This window comes from Pongo abelii, chromosome 7, assembly GCF_028885655.2.
Source record: "Pongo abelii isolate AG06213 chromosome 7, NHGRI_mPonAbe1-v2.0_pri, whole genome shotgun sequence".
NCBI lineage: Eukaryota > Metazoa > Chordata > Mammalia > Primates > Hominidae > Pongo > Pongo abelii.
The window spans coordinates 137,346,261-137,374,254 of record NC_071992.2 but is presented as its reverse complement, the minus strand read 5'-3'; the positions used below and the strand labels follow the sequence as shown (position 1 = coordinate 137,374,254).

General features: G+C 37.5%; 1 long non-coding RNA gene across 2 annotated transcripts; it reads left to right on the top strand.

The window, feature by feature from the left end:
* On the top strand, window positions 1-27,857 carry LOC129047523 (uncharacterized). Of its 2 annotated transcripts, none has more exons than XR_008509261.2 (3): window positions 1-137; window positions 11,970-12,141; window positions 27,693-27,857. It is a non-coding gene; the product is annotated as an uncharacterized LOC129047523 (long non-coding RNA). The 2 variants fall into 2 exon arrangements; XR_008509260.2 differs by having other exon boundaries at window positions 7-133.
* The last annotated feature ends 137 nt before the right edge of the window (window positions 27,858-27,994 follow it).

Sequence of the window (27,994 nt, the reverse complement as noted above, 5' to 3'; positions counted from 1 at the left end):
AAGAATAGAAGATGTTATCATTAGTGATGAATGCAGAGAAAAGCAGCTTGGCAAGTTGTTATTACCAACCCTTACTTTGCTAAGCTAGAAACTGAACTGTTAGAAGATTTCCCTTGAATTTCTACCACAAAATGTTGGTTTGTATAAAAAGTTTGGATATATTGTATCTGAGGAAAAACGCGTGGGCTGGAGGTTTCTAAACTAAAAATCTTTTTTAGAAAATTGTTAAAGGAGCTAATGCTATAAGTCTATACTCTTCTTAGAGTTAAAATAATGTGTTGCTGCAGCCCAGTAACCTCCATAAGTACTGGACTGAAAAAAAAAAACATGGCAATACTATAAGTACAATGACATTTAGAAGATTATTTTGGGCTGGTGGGATGTATGTGAATTTAGATTACAAATGAATATTATAAAGGGAATGATTTTCAACCAAAGGAATATATTTTTAGCTTGAATCTTTTATTGAATGTATTTTTCTGAAGTTTGGCTTCATTTCTTGGTAGTCAAGATTATGGGTAACAAGGAGTCATATGTCTGCTGTCTGTGTTGCTCATTTTTGAAAAGTGTATGTTGAATAAGGCTGTTTCTTATCACATGCAAAAAATTAAATATTTTTGTTTCGAAGAAACATATCTCAATACACTTAGGGCTGTATCATTTACCACATATTAAGTGAGGATGGATAAATTAGTTATTACAACTAAACATAGCACAGTCCAACATGTGTTGATACTAATGCAGGCAAACTTGTTCAGGCTTTTAAAGAAGTGTAGAAGAAATGAAAATGCTTCATTTGACAAGATTCAAAGTAAAATAATTCAAAAGTTTTGCTAGAAGTTTGTATAGTTCTATGTAGATAAAAAGCACCATTTTTCTTATTTGTGAAATATAATTATTCATTTGTTAAAAATACTGAAGAGCAATTATATTGGGACATCTAAGGAACTTTTTAATGGTGAATCAGCAAATCTCAGCACATGTATTTCAACTCCAGTGTTTCTTTCATGGGCATCTGAAGTCTCTGTTCTGAGTAACAGTTTTGTCAAAAATGTAGTATTAATGAGTGGAATACAATATTTAAAAATGTATTGATATTGTTTGTAGGCTACACCCAAATCTCATGTTGAATTGTAATCCCCTGTATTGGAGGTGGGGTCTGTAGGGAGGTGATTGGATCTTGGGGCCAGATCCCTTGTGAATTACTAATCCCTCATGAATTATTAATTACACTCTCCATTCACCTTCAAGTATCCTGAGATACCTTTTGTCACTTTCTCTCTATACTCGGAATATCTGGCTGTAATCCAAACTTCTGCAATGTCCGAACATCTTTTGGGATATAGTTCAAGTGTTCTGGTCTTTTGCATGATGCTTTCTTCGAGGTCCTCAACCAGAAGTAATCCATACCCTTTTTCCAAAGAATTTTAATTTCACACATTTGATTCATACTTTTTTTTCCTTCTCAAGTTTGTGAGCAAATATCACTAGAAAGAAGACTCTTGAATAGGAACTCTTTTCTTTCTAGTGATATTTTTTTCATCTCTGTATTCTCCATCAGGCTTACAACAATGCTTTTATAAAAGCAGAGAGATGAAAATTATGCAATATAAAAATGGTGCTTTTTCTTTGTGTAACTAATAACTATAATTCTGTAGGAAATTGTAATTCATAGTAATTTTTGCAATTATTGTCCTAATACAATCTTACAACAAACCTGGAGGAAGGAATTAATAGCATGGACATTTGGTAGATGAAGAAATTGGAGGTCAGAGAGGCTGGTTGGTAGGCGACTTGGGTTTTAAACCAAAGCCAGACCCATAGGGTGAAGATGTTAGATTACTTCCTTCCACATTTCCTCTCACCCTACTCATTCCCCAACACAAAAACACTCATTCTATTCCACTCTCTGTCAGCTGCATTTATACTTGGTGGACACTTATTCTTCATCTTACAACTACAATCAAGCTTTCAACTTTATCCATGAAATTACTCTAAGTATTAAAACATCATAAAAACATTTATATTAATAAGTGTGAGATTACTATTAATAGCTAAGAGGCATCATATGCTAGGATTTTATTTCCTTTCTTATATACAATGTTATGATTCCTGGAGCACTCAAAAGAAATTTGTTTTACCATTAATGTCCAAAGGACTGTTTTCTTTATGCCCAACACTTACTTAAAAATTATGTTTGCTTTATATTTGAATCATGACGCTTTTTGAATCGCTCTTTGTTCATTCTGTTGATTTCTATTGTCTTTTAAGAACATTATTTGCATTTACCAAATCTTCAGCTTTCCATGTTTTAAAAGACTTCCTACTTTATTCAATCCCACATTTTTTTCTTAAAATATTTCACCCCTTTTCCCATAACATCATCTTTCTACATCAATCTGAGTTATTGTGTCTGACAGGAATTATCCTGAAACCTACATCTCTTTAATGCTAAATTAGACCTGCTGTAACACAGATCTGATATCTTCGAATTTTTGTTTATATTCCTGATTTTTTTTTCAGTCTATATTTAAGTAACTTCCTAAGACAAGAGTGAATGAAAAGTAAACTTCATGAATCATGAATGTCTTTATGCCACACTCACACTTGATTCATAATTCATGGATACAGAATTTCAAGATTGAAAATATTTTTTCTCATAAATCTGAAGAAATTTTTTCATCTACTTCCACATCTAGTATTGTTGATGAGGATCATAATATTAGCCTGATTAATGCTTCTTTGGTAGTGAATTTTTTATTTTAGTCTGCAAAATTTTAGAAGCTTTTCTTAATTTTTGTTGTTTAGATAAATAATCAGAATGTACACAGGGATGTGTGTCTTTTTTTAATTTGTGGTCTCTTAAGAGACTCATTGATTGCACTTTTTCCTATGCAGATTCTCAGTCAACAGTTTTTTTTTTTGAAGTCTAGTTACAGGCCACAGTATTATGGCATCTTTAGAGAATGCACTTTAATATCAGAGTCCAATGGCTTCTTAACATTTAGACAAAATTAGGAGGATATAATGCTGCTGCACTGGGACAACCTATTCTACCTCTCACAGTGACAGAGCATCTCCCTAGAGGAGCCAAGGGGGATACCAGCCAACTTCACATGGAGAATTTTCTCCTGAGTAGAAGCAAGACAGAGCTGAGCAATTGTCAGTTTTATCATCACAAAGTTATCAATAATATAATTACTCCATGTCCCCTGGGGCAGAGGAACAGGTAAAAGGAAGCTTTGAGTAACAGTAAATTTTTTTTTTCTTAGAAAAAAATATCACAAATAGGAAAGAAGTGTTCCTTACTAACAGACCTGAGGTGGGTTCTTGAATCTGAAGTGTGTTCTGTATTAACTATGGGAAACTTTTCTATAAATCTTTCATTTTTGTTTTCTTCATTTTTTTCTTTCTGTGCCTTTTATTTACAGTGTATTGACTAATAGGACTATTTCTATTTATTCTAATATTTTTATGTATCTTCCATGTCTATTTTTTGCTTCATACTTTGGAAATTTCATTGACTTTTTGCAATCCTCCTATTGAATGTTTTCAAACTGTCATAGTTTAAATCATTAAGATCTTTTTCTTATTCTGGTGGTTTGTTTTTTATGATGCACTATATTTTTAAACACATCTGAGCGTTAATTTCTACCAGCACTAGTATAGAACAGAACATACCTCACATGTCTAAAACATACCAAAATTATGACCATTCCACACAATTTAGTCTTCCTCTAGTGTTTGCTATCTTAATGAGAGGCTGTCAGATTGGCTTTCAATGCAGTTATCTCCATCTCATCTCTTCGACTGTCTCATTTTTAAGGGACACCTTTCCTAACTTCTGTAGCAAAGCTTACTACATCTTTGCACTTTTCACAACATCAATTTTTTATTTGTCTTCTTGATGATTTTATTGGTTGTCTCTGCCACTAGATGTAAAGGCAGAAACTGCACCTATTTTTGTTCACCATGTATAGTGCCTGTGACTTGACAGACAACACACAGTCATTAAATATCTGTGAATGAATAAAAGAATCTATGCATGCATACATAATTATGATATCTCATTGCTATGAAATCTTAGAGGCTAGGTTATGTCAAGGAAAGGTGCATTGCAATGAAACCTACTTATGATCTTGTTAATATTTTAGTTTAAATTATCCCTTCTAAGAATTTGTATGTGAGTTTTAAATGACTTAGAAGTGGTTACTTGTAAATATTTTTTATCTGTAATGAGATTGTGTTGGAAATTAGCTGTGTTAATTTTTTAAAAATATACTTTATTTTTAGAGCATTTTTAAGTTTACAAAATAAACTGAAAGGAAGGTACAGAGATTTTTCATATGCTCCTACCCCCATAATAGTCACAGCTTCCCCCATTACCAGCATCCCCTATTGCAGTAGTACATTTGTTGTAACTGATTAACTTACATTGACATATTACCAGTCAAAATCCATAGTTTACATTTAGGGTTCATTCTTGGTGCTGTACATTCTGTCGGTTTAGGAAATTCATAATTACATGAATTCACCATTTGAATGTCATACAGATCAATTTCACTGCTCTAAAATTCCTCTTTGCTATGCCTTTTGATTCCTCTCTCTCCACTAAGCCCTGGCAACCATTGATCTTTTTACCGTCTCCATAGTATTACCTTTTCCAGAATGTCATATAGTTGGAATTACACAGTATATTAGTCTTTTGGATTGGTTTCTTTCATTTAGTATAATATTCATTTAAGTTTTCACCATGTGTTTTCATGACTTGATAGCTATTTTTTTTTAATGCCGAGCAATATTCCATGATCAGGATGTACCACAGTTTATTCATTCACTTACCAAAGGACATGTTGGTTGCTTCCAAGTTTTGGTGATTATGAATAAAGCTGCTAGAAATATCTGTATGCAGGCTTTTGTGCGGACTTAGTCCTTATCTCCTTTGGGTAAATACCAATTATCACAATTTCTGAATCATATGGTATGAGTATGTTTAGCTTTGGAAGAAACCAAACTGTCTCCCAAAGTGGCTGTAGCATTTTGCATTTCCACCAGCCACGAATGTGTGTTGCTCTTGATTCACATCCTTGTCAGTATTTGGTGATGTCAGTGTTCTGGATTTTGGCCATTCTAATAGGTGTGTATTGGTATCTAATTATTGTTTTAATTTGAATTTCCATGATGACATATGAGGCAGAGCATCTTTCGTTTGCTCATTTTCATTCATATATCTTTTTTGGTGAGGTGTCTGTTAAAATCTTTGGGCATTTTTAAATCAGGTCATTTGTTTCTTATTTTTGTATTTTTAATTTTTATTGCTATGCCAACCTCTCTGTCTATATATTATCTCCTACCACTATTTAAGAAGCAGACTATATGCTGTTAAGAGGAAGAAACAATAACAGCTACTAAGTAAATATATATCTGAGGTGATGTTGAAAAGTGTTATGGAGTAAAACAAAATAGCACAAAGGACAGGTTTTGTTGTTGTGTTTAGTTAGTTTTTATATTGAGTGGTCAGGGAAGGCGTCTCTGTAAAGATATCATTTGTACAGAGATCAGAAGGAAGGGGGCAAGCCATGTAGCCATCTAGTTTTAAAGTATTTTGGACAGCTTTTAAAAAATAACTGCAAAGACCATAAAATAGAAACAAATTTGACATGGTAAGGGAACACTAATATCTTGCCTATGTGGCTGAAGCAAAATGATTAAGGAAAAAAATAATAGACGAGTTTAGGGCAGTGGCCAGGATTCATATCATGTGTGCCTTTGGTAAGGGTTTTGAGTTTTATTCCGAATGAAATGGGAAATCATTAAATATCATTTTATACACCAAGCATTATTAAGCCTCGAAGATGTAAAATTATATTTCTAAGGAGCTGACAATTCAATATTGGAGACAGGCATGTAGTTAAAACAGTATTATACATGATGAAATACTATGCAGAGGAAATTTTCAGGGAGCAACAATGAAGTCCATCTATCCCATCAGAGGATGTCATAACTTAGAAAGAAGTAGAGATGTGGAAACAATCTCATGCATCTATCTTTGTTCCTCAGAGTTCTGATTTTTAATGGGCTCCAATAATAGGTCTCAGAGTCTTCGGATTCTTGGGTCAATCTTGGGAGGATAGCCAGAGCTTATTTACAGAGACCTAGAAAGACTTAGAATAAATTGCTGCTACAGTGCTGGTAACCTGAGTCTTCATGTGTTCTCCTACTTACATCATCCCTATTCCCTGACCTTCTGCCATCTTGGAAAAATCTATTTGATTGAGCTTTTTCTACAGTTTTTCTGATTAGCATTTCACAATCCCTACTAACTCTAGTTGCTCCCTTTATTCAGAAGCAATTTTTCAATGGGGCCCTCTATCAATGTCCAATCAGAGAAATAGAAATCACTGAAGGTATTTCAGGCAGAAGGGGATTTAATACAGGGTATCATTTACAAAATATTAGAATGGCTGAAGAAACAAAAGAGGAAAGCTGATGTTACACAGAAGTCTGTAGCCACAGGAAGCCTCTATTTTCACTATAGATTCCAGGAGCTGGCATTCTCCATGACACTCTTAGAAATGCTGCTGCTGCTGCTGCTGTTGATTAGGAAACCATAAGGCCACATACCTGTCAATGCTGCTGCCAGTAATTGAAATGTCATCTACCTTCCTCAGGCCTTCTAATCCCATGTAAGTGCTTCCCACTCATCTAACATAAATGTAACTGGCAAGTAAGGTGATCAATTCATCCTCATTTGCCAAGGAATTTTCAAGTTTTAGCAGTGAAAATCTTACATTCCTGGAAACCCAGGCAAACTAGTCCTGTTGATATCTAATTGGCAAAGGAAATCGGGAAATGTAGTTTTCCAGTTTCCAGTCTCAGCAGTACAAAGGAGAGTAAAGAAAAGTTGCTCTGGGGCTGAGTACCAGCAACAGTTCTCCAACATACTTGCTTTAAAGAAAATACAGATGACTTACAACTGATATGCCACCCCTACTTAAATGTGAGCATACCCATTATTCAGAACTCCTGTAGTTACTATGATGATTGACCACTGACCATGAATAGGCCAGACTTTGAGTCTAGGATTTTTGTAAGATTACGATGATTATATAGCACATATTCAATAAAAGGTCAAAGTTACTATTTATAAATACACAGTAGTAATATGTTACTATTACTACTGCTACTACTAACAGTAACAATAGTAACTAATGAGCAAAAAGAGGTTGTAAAGAGAATAATGAAATTGAGGACAGGCATGGAAAAAGAATAACAAAAACAAATTCACTAGTTGACTTCTTTAGTTTCAAAGGGCAGAGCATATATTTTGTGACTATTCTCATTCCTCCCAAAACGTAGTTCCAGACATTTCTAATGCCTCCCAAAGGAGAAAGTAAACCCATTTTCCTGGTATAATTGTGGCTATGGGGCTTGGCTTATTTAAAGAGCCAAGAACTACCTCACTCCTATCCCTGCCCAATTGCTCTTGCTATAATAAAAAGTCAAGGAACACTCCACTGTCAAAACACACAATAAAGCAAAGACTAAATATCATTTTAAACATTAAAGAATGTCATGCAAGTTTTTGGCACCAAGAGGAATTCACTACACGTTCACGGGGAGCAGAATCTTTGCTTGGCTATGATTTTGCTTGCATGGCTTTCAGAAATTTCCATAAAATGCATTTAGATTTTATGCCATTATTTTGGATTATCAAGTAAATATTTAATAATAAGACTGGTAATAAAGCACCCTTCAGGCAGGATGGTGAAATCTAGAAATGGCTTCGCTAACACTGAAGAGCAGATAGCAACTCCAGACCTCTGTGTTTCTCACAAAATTGTGTAGAGAGGGCTTTCAGAGATCTGAGACTACAGCCCAAAGTTCATCCCCTAACAGAGCTTTCATCATGTGTTCTTGTTTACAGTCCTGTATTCTGGCTGCCAGACAGGGCACTCACAGCTTTCTAACCTGAATGTACAGACACTGCATGTTTATCCATCCTGGGGCTCTGACATCTGATGCCCAGCTGTGCTTAAGCCAGAAGAATGGACTCCAGAGGCATGGCTCCAGTGACTGCTCCCAGGGAAAAACTCCCAGGGAGGGACACAAATCCCTCACAGATGACAGAGGAGGGAGGCTCCAGAGAAAGGCAGCTGAGGCTGCAAGGAATTTCAGTAAGGAAAATTTTTACTGGGTGTGCATGTATGATTTGGGGGTTGTAGAAAGAGCTAAAGTGTTGCTAATGGACCATTTATTTCTCAGAGCAGAAAATGACAGAGTTGTGTATTTTTTTAATGACATGTTACATTTGCTCTCCCATGCCCTTATGTGGAATGTACATCTACATGTGCCCTCTTTGACTCTTTCACAGTAATGCTCTTTTTAACTCTCCTCATTCATGCATTCATTCATTTCATTCATTCATCTAGTTATTCATCCCCTTTTTGATATTAAATACTTGGACTGTGTCAGGCACTGTGCTAGGAACTAGGAACACAAGAAATAAAAGAAAGCATTTATTCAAGGAGATTTCTTCTCTCTTCCATGGTCAACAGCAAGCATGTAATTCAAATGCATTTTGAAAAGCACATATAGTGGTTCAATATATTAAAAGCCACTATGAGAAAACCTACATTTTTCCTGATATCCTGTCCAAGGGTAAGCATGTTCATTCTTAGACCCTCTGAGACTAATAGACGTGGCTTTTGATACGGTGGTGGAGTTGAGGGTGAAGAAAGGCACAAATGAGAGACAGTGGTCAGAAAAGAGAAACAGTTACTTCCCGTGGGCCAGATGTTTTACCAAAGACTCTGCTGATGAGTGAAACTTTGGCCCAGGCTTAACTTGTGGTCAACTAAATTATGATTACATCTACCATCACAACATTTGGGGACTTTTTTACAAGCCATGTCAAAAATGTTTACCTCTCTCTTGCACTTTCTCAACTGATTTAAACACACACACAAACACAAATGCTGAATTTTATGTATATATTTTTCCTCTTGAATTTTGTCCTATTGGTTAAATTCAATATCTAAATCTGGTGAAATCATTAGGAATGTTGCTTTTGTCATCTATTATTGTAACTACTCCACCCAGCTTTATGTCTTTTGAACATTTCACAATCATCCCTTCTTTCTCTTTTTCTCTGTGCAATCCATCTACCATATGGCAACCAGAGTGATCTTCCTAAAGTAAAACAACAACAACAACAAACCAATCTTCTTTTTTCCCCACCCACATACAGTTTTAACGTGGAAAATGCCCTAGTGTGGAATCAAGGCTTTCAAAATTTCCCCCTTATTTGCTTCTTCTTCAATTCTTGACACTAATTCTCCCTTACTTCCAAGTGGATTGAACTACTTAGAAGCTCTCAGAACTGAGCATACACCCGCTGTCTACCTACTTGCCCCAATCTTCCTTTTAGGATGCACTTTTCTTTTTAATCATCCTTAGAAATCACTATTCTTCTTTTAAGCATCTGCCATATTGCACCTTCACTGGGAAGCCTTTTTTGGAAACACCCACATCTGCATCCTTTCCTTCAGGCTAGTGTTTCATTCTCTGTGTTTTCATGGTAATTTACAGATACTCTAATATGCCACTTGTGACATCTGTTAAAACTCAGCTTGTCAACTCTATAATGCTCATACAGTCACCTAGGAATTCTGGTAAGATGCAGATTCTGATTCAGTTGTTCTGAGATGGTGAGATCTGAAAGTCTGGATTTCTAGTAAGTTCCTAGGTTATGCATGCTGATGCTACTATCACAGGCCACTTTGAGTAGGAAGAATATAATATGTTTCCTTTCTCAACTGTGAACTGCTTGAAATTAGAGCCTGTGACTTATTTATCTTTGAATCTTTAGGTCCCAACACACATATGCAGATGAAAAACATTTTAGATGAATTGATTTTGTGTTATTATCCAATAGTTATTTGTTGTTTTGTTTTGTTTTTGACATCAAACAGTTTTGAGATTCAGAAAATTTCTGCTTTGGAGTATCTTCTTTGTCTTTTTTTTCTTTTAACTTTTAAGTTTGGGGGTATATGTGAGGGGTTGTTACATAGATAAACACATGTCACAGGGATGTGTTGTATATGTTATTTCATCACCCAGGTATAGTTTTTTTAAAATGTTGACCAGAGCTATAAGAAACTAATCTTCATGTTGACATTTATATTGAACTACTTAGAAGCTCTCAGAACTCAGCATACACCTGCTGTCTACCTACTTGCCCCAATCTTCCTTTTAGGATGCACTTTTCTTTTTAATCATCCTTAGAAATCACTATTCTTCTTTTAAGCATCTGCCATATTGCACCTTCACTGGGAAGCCTTTTTTGGAAACACCCACATCTGCATCCTTTCCTTCAGGCTAGTGTTTCATTCTCTGTGTTTCCATGGTAATTTACAGATACTCTAATATGCCACTTGTGACATCTGTTAAAACTCAGCTTGTCAACTCTATAATGCTCATACAGTCACCTAGGAATTCTGGTCATTCGAAATGACTCAGCTTTTACATTTTTGACTCAGAAAGGCTGAAAACTAATTGCTGAAAGGGGAGCTCTATTTTATTTGTTTTATTTTGTTTTATTTTATTTTATTTTATTTTATTTTTGAGACGGAGTCTCACTCTGTCTCCCAGGAAAGGGGAGCTCTAGACAGCACCTTTTCTGATGTTTGCTGAGGTCTAGCAAAGGTTGCAAAAATAACTTGGCTACAAATACTAATATTTATGTTAGGATACTTGCATAACCCTTACGGAAACCACTTTCACATACATATTTCTTTCAATGTTCATTTACAATCACTGTGTAAGATAAAGAGTGTATATGTTAAGGACGCATAGATTTACCGGTTTTGATGCCTGACTCTGCAATTTACCAGCTGTGTGATCTTGGGAAATTTACATAAAATCTTTTAGCTTCTATTTACCATTTGTAAAATCGAGATAGTAATAGTTTTTCTGCCTCATAGGGTTTATTGAGAATAAATGTGTTAATATGCATGAGGTTCTTAGACCAGTGCTTGCATGTATTCAGTGTTACGTAAGTATGGGCCATTATTATTTACTTATTTACTCAAAATATTTGAGCCCCTGCTCTATGTCATACACTGTAGTCTATGCTGGAAATACAGTGATGCATAAGATAATACATCTCATCTCAAGGAGCACATTGCCTTGGAAAATCAGACAATAACAAAGTAAGCAAACAAATAAATAGTTAAAAATTGAAATATGTGCTGTATTGTAGCCAAACAGGGCCATATCACAGAGCAGAAAGGAGAGTGGAAAGCTAGTTAAATGAGGAAGTCAGGATCAGAAAATCCATCTCTACCAATGAGACTTTGAATTTAAGACCTGAAGGGGATTAAGCCAGTCAGGGATGAGCAGAAGTGAGAACATTCCAGGCAACAGAAACAGCCTTTGCAAAGATCTGAGGTAGGAAATATATGACCACAACCCTCTTCCATGGGATGAAATTGGAGCAAAGTGAGGTTAAGTGTTTTGCCCATTGTTAAATTCTAACCTCCATCAAAGTGGAGATCACAACCCAAATTCCTGATTAATATGGCTCTTATCATTATACCATGTTGTGGACCCACAACATGGAAGGAAAAACAAAGCAAGTGGCCAGCTATTTGTTCATGAGATCGGTTCAGCCACTTCCCAGTCTGAAAGGATTATACATTTAAACCAGCCTTGTCAATTATATGTAGAGATGGATAGAGGATGACAGGAAAGCCCGGGTCTTCTTCAAAAAGCTATCCAGAAAAAACCTGAAATATTCTTAATTCTCATGTAAACATGTTTCCATAGTGTATTAGCTGGTTTTCACTAGGTTATGCAAAAATAAATTACTCCAACATTAAAATTATAATGTTAAAAAATTTTTATTTCTTGCTTGCCTTGCATTTTGATGATGATTTTGTTGTTGCTCTGTTCATCCCACGGTGCAGCTGAAGGAATTAGACCCTATGGGACATTCTGGCCTATTAGCTAATGGAAAAAGAATGAAGGCATAACCATGCAATGGCTTCCTGCAAAGAAGAATTTCATAACACTTTCACTCATGCAAGGAAAAGTAGTTTGGCCAAAATCAATCTGATGGCCAAATGCAACACCAACAAGGTAGAAATTGGAGGGGATATATAATATTCTCCCAACAAGATGCAATAAATATATAGAACAATACTATGATCTACCACATGTACTAAACAGAGACATTCAAAATGTGTCTCATTTGAATTTAGAATACTTCAACTATTGAAATATTGAGATATGCGAAGTGCTTATTATCAGGGTTTTGAGAGGAATTTTATTCGACTTGATCTACGTATTTATTCACCAATTATTGACTGCTGCTATAGACAAGAATCTATATATTTCCTCTTTACTCTTAAATCTATACTTCTCTATATGAAAAATAAAAAACACTATTTGGAAGGGGGAACTAATGGGACTGAGGCAAAGGTTTGTTTGCAAACCATATGTAGAGAAAAGGAAAGAAATCATATTCTTAAAAAAAACATTTAATTATAATAAAATATAGAGATGGAGTCTTGCTTTGTTGCCCAGGTTGGTCTCCAACTAAGCTCAAGCAATCCTCCTACCTCAGCGTCCCAAAGTCCCTGAGCATGAACCACCACACCCAGGCAGGAATCCTATCCTTTGCCTTAGTTATAACATGTAAAAACATATGGTTAAATTTTAACTATTGTTTACACCAACATGGAGAGCCTTCTCTTTTTCTCTCTTTCTACTTTCTTCCAGAATCTCTGCTCAGTACCTGCACTGGTAACAGTATCCTAGTTTGAACATAAGAAAAACATAGGTGCTCATTAGCTATCTCACATAAGCCAAGTACTAAACATTATAAAGTATGCTACAAAATTGGAAATGGTGAAAGCAGCAGCTTTCCAAATGCACATGATTCAGAAGAGCTGAAAGGTTTTTAATAACCCTCCACAAATATATTTTTCAGTAAGATGTAAATTGAGGACACAAGGAAACTTACTTTTAAGTTGGTGTCTTAGAGACCCAAAGGATGATAGTATTGGGTGTGAATCTTATGCTATGGGACAAATCTGATGAAAAGAAAAAAGAATCTTTTAGTTTTGTCTTATTTTCTACTTTTCAATAATACACTGCAAAGAAAGGTAACTTTCCTGAGAATAACCCCTTTGCTAGACAGAGCTAGAGACTTTAACTTAATGCAATTAATCTATAATTCCTGAAGTCATATTCCCTGGTATATGCAGGACTGATATATTTAGCTGGCCACACTGATACGTTAACTATACTATACACCAGTAGTTGAAATTGTGAAATACTTCTATGTCTGTTAGTGAAAAGCTGTTCCCTGAACCTCCTCCCTGTTGATAAATGTTTTTGAAATTCACCCCTGTTGAAGCACTGGTGGTTATGATCAAGTTGGAACATTGGGGTAAGGAAAAGATCTGGGGTTCAAAGAGTAAAGTTTGAGCCTCAGCTCTGCCACTGATTTCGAGATTCAGTACTTAGCCTCTTACCTTCTCACTATTTTTCTTTATTAAAAAAATTGAAAATGGCAATAACAACTTTTTTGTCTACCTCATAGGACTGATTGACAATCAAATGAGTGCCAACCATAACAATAGATAACCTGTAGGAGGCTTATTATGCATCAGAAATTCTAAGTGCTTTACATCCTTACTTCCCGTCACCCCGTACTCAACACTATATGGGAGAAGTTATTACCACTCCTATTTTTCAGGTGAAGAAACTAAGATTGTGAAAGTGCACCTTACCAAGGTTATACAGATGGGATTTGGTAGAGCTAGGGCTCAATGCAAGATCACTCTGACTCCAGGGTTTATCTAATTAGTAAAACATTAGAAAGGGTATTAAAAATGCAAGATTTTCTCACACTTTTACTTTCAAGAACCAACATTTGGATGAAAGTAACTATGGTCATAGTCTTGATTGCCAGGTAATATTATCCCTTTAAAAAATCTGATCCTGGCCTCCCCCCAAAAATTCCAAAGTAAAAAATCCAATTTCTAGCTCCATAGACCACATGTCTTACGTCAGCCTTCCAAAACACATGTGATAGCTCTGTTAACAAGATCAGGACACACAAATGTTTTTGATCAGGTTTCCCAATATCTGTGCTCCTCTGATGACAAAACATGCTATAGTCATTTTCCAAGGCTTGGTAAGATTCTCTCTGGTCAAGTGTGCTGGAAGGAGGAGGGCTCATCTGGCAACATCTGTGCACTTAATGGAAAGAAAGCGGCCTTAAGCATTGAGCCCATATGTTTACTCAGCAGTTGGTTTGTCTCCCCATCTGGAAAAAGATTGAGGGCAAGCAGAGTCTCTGACCTTAAAATAGGGTAGTAGGCAATAAACCCATGCTGACCACAGACTCCCAATAACCATTTTGAAATAAACCAGGAAAAATGGCAGAGAATTCTGGGAAAAGCTTAGCTTAGACTAAAGCCTATCTTTGAGAAAAAAATTTCCCTATTATGGCTACTTTATGTAATAGTAATCTGTTCTTGAGTTTTGTACTTTTCTTCACATTCCATGGTGCATGCTACTCTAGAGTCTTCTTCCCCTATGAATGGGTACCTATGTTCTCATATTCTTTCCCTAACCTTGTATATAAACATATTCTTAAGAAAGGACTTTATTTATGTTATATGACCTCATTCAACCTATTTTACACTCTGTTACCTCATGCAGTTTCTAAAGGTAAGCATCGAATGTAAAGAATAAAGAAAAAACGGAGTACCTGAATATATAAAGCACCTTAAAATAACTGTGTTGTATTCAGTGCTTGAAATTCCCTTATTGTCCCTTCTGCTTCTCTCAAGGATGAACTACAACTATTGAATCATACATGATGCCTTCCCTGACCCCCACTGAAGCCTGCTCTTTTGTGCTCCCATAGTGCTAGGCATATTTTTCACATTGTTACTATTTGCTTAAATAGTAACATGGCCACAAATGAGGCCCATTCATCTGTGAGGTCCTGAAGGACAGGAATCAAGACTTTTGTTAAAATCTCTGAATGGCTGGTTATTATTAGTTCATGCCTCATACATAAAAAACACTTCATGAATATTTGGAGAGTGATTATGGGGTATGCACTGGAAGTAAGCACAAATGCTTATATGTCCTCCTTAGTTTAAAAAGTAGATTTGCCATTATTTAACAATTGTGATACTTCACATGAAAATCTATAGTTCTGATTTTTTGAGGAGGAAAATGAATGACCTGAAGACTTTGAAACTTTGGGTTTGATATGGTTTGACTGTGTCCCCACCCAAATCTCATCTTGAATTGTAACTCCCACAATTCCCACATGTCATGGGAGGAACCTGGTGGGAGGTGACTGAATTATAGGGATGCTGTTCTTGTGACAGTGAATGAACCTCAGTACATCTGATGGTTTTAAAATTGGGAGTTTCCCTGCACAACCTGTCTCTTTGCCTGCTGCCATCCACATAAGACGTGACTTGCTCCTTCTTGCCTTCCACCATGATTGTGAGGCCTCCCCAGCCACATGGCAATGTAAGTCCATTAAACCTCTTTTTCTTCCCAGTCTCAGGTATGTCCTTATCAGCAGCGTGAAAAAGGACTAATACAGTAAATTGGTACCAGTAGAGTGGGGTGCTGCTGAAAAGATAACCAAATATGTGGAAGCATCTTCAGAACTGGGTAACAGGCAGAGGTTGGAACAATTTGGAGGGCTCAGAAGAAGAAAGGAAAATGTGGGAAAGTTTGGGACTTTCTAGAGACTTGTTGAATGGCTTTGATCAAAATGATGAGAGTGATATGGAGCAATAAAATCCAGGCTGTGGTGGTCTCAGATGGAGATGAGGAAATTGTTGGGAACTGGAGCAAAGGTGATTCTTGTTATATTTTACCAAAGAGACTGGTGGCATTTTGCCCTTACCCTAGACATCTGTGGAACTTTGAACTTGAGAGAGATGATTTAGGGTGTCTGGCAGAAGACATTTCTAAGCAGCAAAGCATTCAAGAGGTGATTTGGGTGCTGTTAAAGGCATTCAGTTTTATAAAGGAAGCAGAGCATAAAAGTATAGAAAATGTGCAGCCTGACAATGCAATAGAAAAGAAAATTTCATTTTCTGAGGAGAAATTCAAGCTGACTGCAGAAATTTGCATAAGTAATGAGGAGCCAGCCAGATGTTAATCCCCAAGACAATGGGGAAAATGTCTCCAGGGCATGACAGAGGTCTTAATAGCAGCCCCTCCTATCACAAGCCCTGAGGCCGAGGAGGGAAAAATGGTTTAATGGGCCAGGCCCAGGGTCCCCATGCTGTGTGCAGCCTAGAGACTTGGTGCCCTGTGTCTCAGCTGCTCCAGCCATTGCTAAAAGGGGCCAAGGTGCAGCTCAGGCTGTGGCTTCAGAGGGTGGAAGCCCCAAGCCTTGGCAGCTTCCGTATGGTGTTGAGCCTGGCAGTGCACAGAATTCAAGAACTGGAGTTTGGGAACCTCCACCTAGATTTCAGAGGATGTAAGGAAAAGCCTGGATGCCCAGGCAGAAGTTTGCTGCAGGGGCAGGGCCCTCATGGAGAACCTCTGCTAGGGAAGTGCAGAAGGGAAATGTGGGGTCGGAGCTTCCACACAGAGTCCCTACTGGGGCACTGCCTAGTGGACCTGTGAGAAGAGGACTACAGTCTTCCAGACCCCAGAATGGTAGATCCACCAATAGCTTGTATTGTGTGCCTGGAAAAGCCACAGACACTTAACACCAGCCTGTGAAAACCTCCCTCCGGGAGGGAGGCTGTACCCTGCAGTACCACAGGGGTGCAGCTGCCCAAGACCATGGGCACCCCTCTTACATCAGCGTGACCCAAATACAAGACATAGAGTCAAAGGAAGTCATTTTGGAGCTTTAAGATTTGACTGCCCTGCTGGATTTTGAACTTACGTGGGGCCTGTTGCCCCTTTGTTTTGGCCAATTTCTCCCATTCGGAATGGCTGTATAATGCTTTTACCCCCATTGCATCTAGAAAGTAACTAACTTGCTTTTGATTTTACAGGCTAATAGGTGGAAGGGACTTGCCTTGTCTCAGATGGGATGTTGGACTGTGGACTTTTGAATTAACACTGAGATGAGTTAAGACTTTAGGGGACTGTTGGGAAGGCACGATTATATTTGAAATTTGAAGAGATGAGATTTGGGAGGGGCCGGGGTGGAATGATATGGTTTGGCTGTGTCCTCACCCAAGTCTCATCTTGATTTGTAACTCCCACAATTCCCACGTGTCGTGGGGCGAACCCAATGGGAGGTGATCAAATTATGGGGGCAGATTTTCCCTGTGCTGCTTTCATGATGGTGAATGAGTCTCACGAGATCTGATAGTTCTAAAAATGAGAGTTTCCCTGAACAAGCTCTCTCTTTGCCTGCCATCATCCATGTAAGATGTGACTTGCTCCTCCTTGCCTTCTGCCATGATTGTGAGGCCTCCCCAGCCATGTGGAACTGTAAGTCCATTAAACCTCTTTTCCTCCCCAGTCTCGGGTATGTCTTTATTGGCAACATGAAAAGGGACTAATACAGGGTTCAATAAGCTTCAGTAAACCCAACAAGCCTAATATCAACTGAAGCTTATATTATCTTCCCATCCTTTGAAGAAAATAATTTAGAATTTTTTTCTGATCTTGGAATACATATGTTGGTATGGTTTGGCTCTGTGTCTCCACCCAAATCTCATGTCAAATTGTAATCCCTATGTGTCAGAGGAGGGTTTTGGTGGGAGGATATTGGATCATGGGGGCAGATTCCCCCGTTGCTATTCTCATAGGGAGTGAGTTCTCACAAGATCTGATTGCTTAAAAGTGTGTTGCACCTTCCCCTTCTTTCTTTCTCTCTCTCCTGCTGGCCATGGTCAGATGTGCTTGCTTTCCTTGTGCCTTCTGCCATGATTGTAAGTTTCCTGAGGCCTTGTAGCCATGCTTTCTGTACAACGTGTGGAACTGTGAGTCAATTAAATCTCTTTTTTTCATAATTTCCCAGTCTCTGGTAGTTCTTTATAGCAGTGTAAAAATGGACTATATACAGAAAATTGGTACTGTGAGTGGAATACTGTTATAAAGATACCCAAAAATGTGGGAGTGCCTTTGGAACTGGGTAATGAGCAGAGTTTGGAACAGTTTGGAAGGCTCAGAAGAAGACAGGAAGTTGTGGCAAAGTTTGGAATTTCCTAGAAACTTGTTGAATAGTTGTGACCAAACACTGATGTTTGGTATGGACAATGAAGTCCAGGCTGAGGTGGTCTCAGATGGAGATGAGGAACTAATTGAGAAATGGAGTGAAGGTTAATCTTGCTATGCTTTGACAAAGAGACCAGTAGTATTTTGCCTCTGCCCTAGAACTGTGGAACTTCAAACTTGAGAGAGATGATTCAGGGTACCTGGCAGAAGATGGCAGCAAAGAATTCAAGATTTGGCCTGGCTATTTCTAAAAGTGTATGCTCATATACATGAAGAAAGAGATGGTCTGAAATTAGTATTTATATTTAAAAGGGAAGCAGAGCATGAAAGTTTAGAAAAGTTGCAGCCTGACCATGTGGTATAAAAGAAAAACCCATTTTCTGGGGAGGACTTCAAGCCAGCTACAGAAATTTGCATAAGTAATGAGGAACCAAGTGTTAATAGCCAAGACAATGGGAAAAAATGTCTCAGGGAATTACAGAGATCTTGGTGGCAACCCCTCCCATCACTGTATCAGAGGCCTAGAGGGAAAAATGGTTTAATGGGCTGGGCCCAGGGCCTCCCTGCTCTGTGCAGTTTAAGGACATGGCACCCTGCATCCCAGCTGCTCCAGCTCCAGCCATGGTTAAAAAGGGCCCAAGATACAGCTCAGGCCGTGGCTTTAGAGGGTGCAAGCCCCAAGCCTTGGCAGCTTCCACATGATGTTGGGCCTGCAGTACACAGAAGGCAAGAATTTAGGTTTGGGAACCTCTGCCTAGATTTCAGAGGATGAATGGAAAGGCCTGGATGTCCAAACTGAAGTCAGCTATGGGGGCAGAGCCCTCATGGTGAATCTCTACCAAGGAAGTGAGGAGGGGAAATGTGGGGTTGGAGCCCCTACACATGGTTCCTACTGGGGCACAGCCTAGTGTAGCTGCGAGAAGAGGGCCACCATCCTCCAGACCCCAGAATGGTAGATCCACCGACAGCCTACATGGTTACTGGAAAACTTCAGGCACTCAATGCCAGCCCATGAAGGCAACCACTGGGGCTGTACCCTGCAGAGCCACGGTGACAGGGCTTCCCAAGGCCTTAGGAGCCCACCCCATGCATCAGCATGCCCTGGGTGTGAGACATGGAGTCAAAGGAGATTATTTTGGAGCTTTAAGATTTAATGAGATCCCTGCCAGGTTTTGGACTTGCATGGGGCCTGTGGTCACTTTGTTTTGGCCAATTTCTCCCATCAGGAATGGGAACATTTACTCAATGCCTATACCCCCATTGTATATTGAAAGTAACTTACTCATTTTTTATTTTACAGGCTCATAGGCGGAAAGGACTTGCCTTGTCTCAAATGAGACTTCAGACTTGCTCTTTTGAGTTAATGCTGATATGAGTTAAGACTTTGGGGGACTGGTGGGAAGGCATGATTGGTTTCGAAATGTGAGAAGGACATGAGATTTGGGAGGGGCCTGGGGCAGAATGGCATGGTTTGGCTCTGTGTCCCCACCCAAATCTCATGTAAATTGTAATCCCCATGTGTCAGGGGAGGGGCCTGGTAGGAGGTGATTGGACCATGGGGGCGGATTTACCCCTTCTGTTGTCACGATAGTGAGTTAGCTCTCAGAAGATCTGATCGTTTAAAAGTGTGTGGCACCTCCCGCTTCTCTCTCTCTCTCTCTCCTGCTCCACCATGGTAAAGTATGCTTGCTTCCCCTTTGCCTTCTGCCATAATTGTAAGTTTCCTGAAGCCTCCTAGGCATGCTTCCTGTTAATCCTGCAAAGCTGTGAGTCAGTGGAACTTCTTTTCTTTATAAATTACCCAGTCTCAGGTAGTTGTTTATAGCAGTGTGAAAACAGACTAATACAGATGATATTCTAAGTACAACACAAAAACAAACCATATGAGCCAAAACCTCAAAACTCTTATATATAGAAACTGGCAAAATTTATAAAAAATAGCAAAAATTCTGATAGAAAAAAATATGTATACCTTTGCAAGATGCTAATTTCCCCCCAAACATGTAGGGTTTTCACAAGTAACAAGAATAACACCAATCACCTTCCCCCAGGTTAAAAAAATAAAAAGTTCTGCCCTATTAGGTGTGCCATGTACTCTATTAAACCCGGCCTACTTCATTTATTACTTTTAATGACTGACCTTTCAGGCATTTGATTTTTTCCACTTTTGAAGGAGCTTTATACTATACCAACTAAGCATGACTATATTACTCACAAATTCCTTTCCTGTATGTTTCAGAATTAGGGTTTGCCCATAGAGAAATTCATGTGAAACCAGGAAGGCTGAAATATGGCAGTTCTTGTGTGTACATTGGACAGGTGGACGTTGGGTCATGCACCGCTGCAGCTCACTGACAGGTCTGCTGACTCATCTTGTTGGCATGGGAAAGCAGCCGGAAGCACAGTGCTCCTGGCTGGACTAGTTGTAGAGCAGTTCCTCAGTGAAATATAGCAGCTCTTGAACTTAGTGGCTGGTTGTTGGTGAAAGACCAATATAGGTTCCAATCAGTCCTTATGGATTCCAGCTTAGGTTCTCAGGTCTCTTGTTAGCTCTCCCATACCTTGTATCCTTCTTCCTTCCCTGACTACTAGCCCTGATGACTTCAGGATGCAGCTCTTGAAGCAGAGGCAAAAGACATACTAATTCATAAAGTACTTAGCTAGCTCCCATGATTGCATAAAGCAAAATTCCTATAATAAGTCACAGTGGTTCTGCTTCTCTAATAGAGCCCTGAGAGTAAAACTGCCTTTGCAAAATTATGACAGAGAAATCTGACATAGTTGACTTCATCTTGCTTCTGACTTCCAAGTTGTCCTTGGTCATTCTTGGGCATAGGTCACGGGAACTTTGGGAGAAATTTAGTTTATGGTTTCACTTGAAAGCCAGGCTGATAATAGTAACTCCCTAAAACTAAACCCCTCCCTGCTCAGGGTTCAAAAACCACCTTTATAAGACTGATAAAAGGGTGTAAGAATAGGATTATGGGAGGAGCCTGAACTCTGCTAAAAGATAGGTATAGTTTCTATAATCTCTTACTGCTCAGGAGTCATGTGGCCAGAGGTCACAAGATTTCTGACTTTCCCAATTGCTTCAATGGATAACATCACATTATAGAACCTAAGATGGTTTTTTTGAGATATCTTTCAGACATATCCCATCCGGATGGTGACTCATAACTCAGGTGATCCTTTGGCCCTATTCAGATGTGAACTGTGCACATGAGGACCGTGTTCCACACCCCTATGATTTCATCTCCAACTAATCAGCAGAACCCATTCCCTTGCCCACCACATTGTCCAGAAAAACCCCAGCCTCCAAGCTTTTGGGAGATTGACTTGAATGATAATTCCGTTCTCCCACATGGACTGGCCTTGGGACAATTAAACTCTTTTTTTACTGCAATGCTGTGTCTCAGTGACTTGATTTAGTCTGTACAGCAGGGAGGAAGAATCCATTGGGTGAGTACAACACATCTACCACAATCCTAAATCAGCATTAATAATCATGATAGTTGGATCCCCACTTCATAATTCAAATATAGGATAATAATGATAATAGCAGGAAAAACTAACATTTATATATCATATTATAATTTACAAAGTAATTTTACATATATTATCTCATTAATGCTCAAAAGAAATCCTCCATGGTATTTTAAATAACTTCTTCTGACAGTTGATGAAATTGAGACTTCCAAAGTCAAAGTGATTTGCCAAAGATTAATAGCTAGACTGAACTAGCGCCAAGGTCAAACACTGAAGACAGTTGGCAAAACTGTACAATCCTGCATCCAGCTGAGAATTTTAGATCTCCTCTCTACCAGATGTTACCCTTGGAGATATATTTCTTATGGAATTGTTGTAAAAATTAAATGAAATAACACATGTAAGACACTTGGAAAGGTATCTTGATTATAGTAATGACTCAAAAAATTAACTATTATTATTATCTGTTGTAGTAATATTAATGGCAAAAGAAGAAGCTGATTCAAAATGTAAATTAGCAAATAAATATTTTAAATAGCTAAGACAAAAAGTAACAAAGAAGCGTCTACTTGCCATATCACTATGGACAAGTTGTTTAATTTCTATAATCCTTGTTTTTGTGATCCGTAAATGGGAATGACGCTATTACCCTATCACTTTTATCATCCTGGTTCTCAATTACTCCATTTCACACTTTCTTTTCCTTCTTTCTAATCCTGTTTAATAACCTTTCACATATAGTAATTACTGACATCCTTTTCATTCCTTCTGGAGCCCCAAATCATTGCTGTCTGAATCATCAACTAGTATTTCCCCGACAGATCTCAATTTTTCTATTTTCCTCTCACAAGATTGCCAGGGAAACTTTTTCTCTCCTTTTAAAAATATAGATTTAACATATTCACCTCCAACCCTTCAGAGTAACCAAAAATTTTTAGGTACCTCCATCCTATGCTGTATTCACCAAGGTGGCAATAACTTTTACTGATGCATCACACAGGACCACAAAGACAGAGCTTGCCTTGGAGAAGTAGGATGAGCATTCAGTAGCTGACTTTGACTAGTGCCTGTGGCTCTGCCCTTTATGCCATTTGCCCTTAATTTCTACAATGAGATTTTAGTACTTTTCCCTAGCAGTGTTACCTCCAGTACAATTGCTGTTGCTTTTAATTCTCATTACAATGCTGCTAACAAGTCACATGACAGAAAGAATACCTCATCTACCCCATGGTAGTTTAGCCTAGCCAGCTTCTTCCCAACTCAGCTCATGCCCCAGAACACACGCATGCTTCCAACCCTCCCAAAGATCAGGAGCTCCCAGAATCCCATTAGAGCTCCTTCCAGCCTTAGATTCCCCTGCTTTCCTTTGGCATTGGGCCATCTTTTATTTTGACATTTAGAATTTCTTTTCCTTTTTAAATGAGTTCCATTTTTGCTTTGTGCAGCGTAAAGCCTTCTGTTTCCAATAGATTTTCTTTTGTCAATCATCCACTTCAAAATATTCTTTTCAGCTTTCACTTTATTTCCTTTCATCTTCTCATTCATAAATCACAAAGGGTGTTTTATATTAGTTATTTTTAAAGTATAATCCAGTCCACTCTCTTTGTCAATGTAGAGCCGTATCTCCTCTGATCGCACTTTGCTTTATGATACTTCACACATCCTGCGTTTTCGGAGGTTCATGGCAACTTTGTGTCAAGCAAGACTATGAGTGCCATTATTTCAACAGCATGTGCTCACTTCATGTCTCTATGTCACCTTTGGATAATTCTTGAAATATTTCAAACTTTTTCAATATTATTTTATCTGTTAAGGTGATCTGTGATTAGTGATCTTTGTTGTTACTGTTATAATTGTTTTGGGATTTCACAAACTGCATCCACATAAAATGGCAAACTTAGTAAATGTTGTGTGTGTTCTAATGAGTCCATTAGCTGGCCATTTTCCTGCCTCTCTCCCACTCCTTGAGCCTTCCTATGCCCTGAGGCATAGCAATATTGAAATTAGGCCAATGATTAACCTTGCAATGACCTCTAAGTGTTCAAGTAAAAAAGAGTCACAAGTCTTTCACTTTAAATCAAAAGCTAGAAATGATTAAGCTTAGTAAGAAAAGCATGACAAAGGCCAAGAGAGGATGAAAACTAGGCCTCTTTTGCTAAACATGTAGCCAAGTTATAAATGCAAAGGCAAAGATTTTGAAGGGAATTAAAAGTGCTACACCAGTGAACACACGAACAAGAAAGAAAAACAGTCTTATTATTAATATGGAGAAAGTTTTCATGGTCAGAATAGAAGGTCAAACAGCCACAGCATTTCCTTAAGCCAAAGTCTAATCTAGAGCAAGGCTCTAACTCTTCAATTCTATGAAGGCTGAGAGAAGTGAAGAAGCTTTAGAAAAAAATGTTTGCAGCTAAGAGAGGCTGTTTCATGAGGTTTAAGGAAAGAAGTTGTCCCTATAACATAAAAGTGCAAGGTGAAGCAGCAAGTGCTGATGTAAAAACTGCAACAAACTGTCCAGAAAATTTAGCTAAGATCACTGATGAAGGTAGCTACCTTAAACAAGAGATTTTTCAATGTAGTTGAGACAGCCTTATATTGGAAGAAGATGCCTTGTAGAAATTTTATAGCTAGAGAGAAATCAATGCTTAGATCCAAAGCTTCAAAGGACAGGTGGACTCATACATTAGGAGCTAATGCAGCTGGCAACTTTAAGCTGAAGCCAGTGTTTATTTACCATTCCAAAAATCCCAGGGCCCTTAAGAAATTATGCTAAATCTACTCGGCTTGTGCTCTAAAAATGGAAAAAGAAAGCCTGTATGACAGCACGTCTGTTTACAGCATAGTTTACTGAATATTTTAAGCCTACTGTTGAGACCTACTGCTCAAAAAAGTATATTCCTTTCAAATATTAATGCTCATTAATCATGCATCTGTCACCCAATAGCTCTGATGGAGAAGTATAAGGAGATTAATGTTGTTTTTATGCCTGCTAATACATTATTTATTCTACAGCCCATGAATCATGGAGTAATTTTGACTTTCAAGTCTTATTATGTAAGACATATATTTCAAAAAGCTATATAACTGCCACAGACAGTAATTCCTCTGATGGATCTAGGCAAAATAAACTGAAAACCTTCTGGAAAGAATTCACTAGTCCAGATGTTATTAAGAACATTTGTAATTCATGAGAGAAGGTCAAAATAGAAACATTAACAGGAGTTTAGAAGTTGATTCCAACCCTCGTTGACTTTAAGTGGAGGAAATAACTGTAAATGTGGTAGAAAATAGCAAGAGAAACTAGAATTAGAAGTGGAGCCTGAAGAAATGACTGAATTGCTGTAATCCTATAATAAAACTTGAATTAATGAGGAGTTGCTTCTTACGCACGTGCAAAGAAAATGATTTCTTGAGATGGCATCTCCACCTTCTCCTGGTGAAGATGCTATGAACATTGTTGAAATGACAAGAAAGGATTTAGAACATTATATAAACATAATTTTTAATGTAGCAGCAGAGTTTGGGAGGATTGCCTCCAATTTTGAAAAACTTTCAACTATAGGTAAAATGCTACCAAACAGCATCACGTTACAGAAAAATCTTTCATAAAAGAGTCAATTGATGAAGCAGACTTCTTTTTTTTGTAAGAAATTGTCACAACCACTCCAGCCTTTAGCAGCCACCACCCAGAGCCATCAGCAGCCATCAACATTGAGGCAAGACCCTCCACCAGCAAAAAGATTATGACTTACTGAAGGCTCAGACGATTGTATTTTTTAGCAATAAATCTTTTTTAATTAAGGTATCTTTTTTTATACATAATGCTATTGCTCATTTGATACACCATAGTATAAACATAACTTTTATATGCACTGGAATACCATAAACATTGTGTGATTTGCTTTATTGCAATATTTGTTTTACTGTGGTGGTCTGTAACTGAAAAGATATGCCTGTATTTGCAGAATAGTCAGCAGCTAGCTTCACCCTTTCTTATGAGAAAGGCTTTTTTCGTAATGTAAATACATACAAGCACTTAAAGAGATATCTGAACTCTATTTAACACATTTGGGAAAATTTCAGATAGTGAGTTGATTTAAAAGTAGCAGAAACAGTTTACATGCTCAGATTAGATTAAATTATAATTATTTTTAGTTCCTTATCTCCTAGTAGATTCATTCCATCAATATGCATTTATTGAAAATTTAAGGCTGAAAGCAACAAAGACTTATCACTCCCATTAAAGGTCTTTAGCAGGTTGGCTGGAGATTTGCTCTTTATCATTCTCTTTGGAATTCAGGCCAACAGAGTAGTCAATACCATGGGTGTTTCTTTTCTCTATAGCAAAGAGAAGGAAAAAATGATGACTCATACTCTGGCTCTAAATTTCTCCTGAAAGAGATGACTCACACCTCTTCTGCTCACATTTCTTTGGTCAAGGCAAATCATGTGGCCATCCCACAAAAAAGGGGATGGATGTAATAAAGGAAATGCAATTTTATCACGTGCCAGCAGGAGAAGAAATGAAAAGCTTTCAAAGAACTGTAATGGATACCACAAAAAAAGTCTGAATGTTAAACTATTAGAATGCTTTGATTGTAAGTAGAAAAATACTAAACTCAAGCTGTCTGAAATAATAAGAAAATTCATTTTCACAGCGTAGGAAGTCTAATAGTAGGGTGGACTCCAGTGTGTATTTAGTGACTCAACATGTCATCCAGAACCCAGATTATTTTTATTTCTCTTATCTACCATCTTTAGAAGGTTGTCATTGCCCTCAGGCTAACTCTTCTCTTAGTCTCGAAATAGATTTAGCTCTTTCCAGATAATACATTAAGCAAGAAAATATGTAAATGAAGAATTCAAAAGGTTGATCTCTTTCTATGTCTCCTTAGGTATGAGAAAATCTTTTGTTAGACTCCAGATTTTCCCTCAAGTCTCACTGGCCATGGTTGGATCTTATGCCTGTTGCTGATCCAATACTTGCCAAGGATAGTAGAGTTGCTCTGACTGTCTTAGACCGATCATTTGATGAATGAATTTTGAGGAATGTGTCATCCTTTGAATTCTCTATGCTGGCCATACCATTTGGGACATACCAGGCATTTATAAATGCTTGTTACAGTCACACATAAATAAATTAGTGGGTGACAATGACATTTCATTCTGGACTGCCTTTCATGATCCTCTCTACAATTTTTATTTTTGATGTTATTCCCTTAGTTTATAAATAAGGGATTCAGAATTAGTTTTCCAGGAGTGTCATGACCAAGTGCTACAAAATGGGTGGGTGGCTTAAACAACAAAAAATTATTGTATCACAGTTCTGGAGGCCAGAAGTTCAAAATCAAGGTGTCATAAGGCTAGGTTTTTTTCTGAGGAATATGAGTAAATTATCTGTTCCAGATGTCTCTCCTTGGTTTGTAAATGGCCACCTTTACATTCAAGTTGTGTTCTCCCTGTGTGCATGCCTACATCCAAATTTCACCTTTTATGAAGACATCAGTCATATTGGTATAGAGCCTATCCTTATGGCCTTATCTTAATTAACTACATCTGTAATGATGCATTTCCAAATGAGGTCATATTCTATGGTACCAGAGATTAGGAATTCAACATATGAATTTAGAGTGGGGGAATTACAGTTCAATCCATAACAGGTGCTATAGCAAGTAGCCATAGGAAGCTGCCATTTATTTCTTTGGTATATGTTTCAAACATTTTCTCTTATGTTGTCTTGCAAAGAAATTTTATTTCTTAGTACCTATGTAAGCTCATATGCTACCCAAGAAACTGATATCTATATTTTTATCTTATTAACATTGTGGATCTTTTAACTGATTCCATGTATTTTTCTGCTGCAAAATATTTTTATATATTTCTCTAAAGAACATTATCCTTGATTCATTTTACTTCCACTTTTAAATGTTGATCTTGATATTTTTATTTTTACCTATTATCATTTTTAGAGAAATCATTTCAATATGAGTAGAATAAGAAGAAAGGAAGGAAGGGAGGAAAGAAAAAAGGAAGGAAGAAGAGAAAAAATACAGAGAAGGGAGGGAAAAAGGAAAAAAGAAGGAATAAAGATTAATAAACAAAATTTAGAACTTCTGGAATTATAAAAGTAACAGCATCTGGTAAGAAATCAGCATTAATTTTTCAAGTTTTTAGCAATATCCTAAAAATATCTACAATTTTTTTCATTTATCTGCAACAGAGAGATTGGGTTAAGATATAAATATTTAAGAAAGATTCAGTAAAAATACAA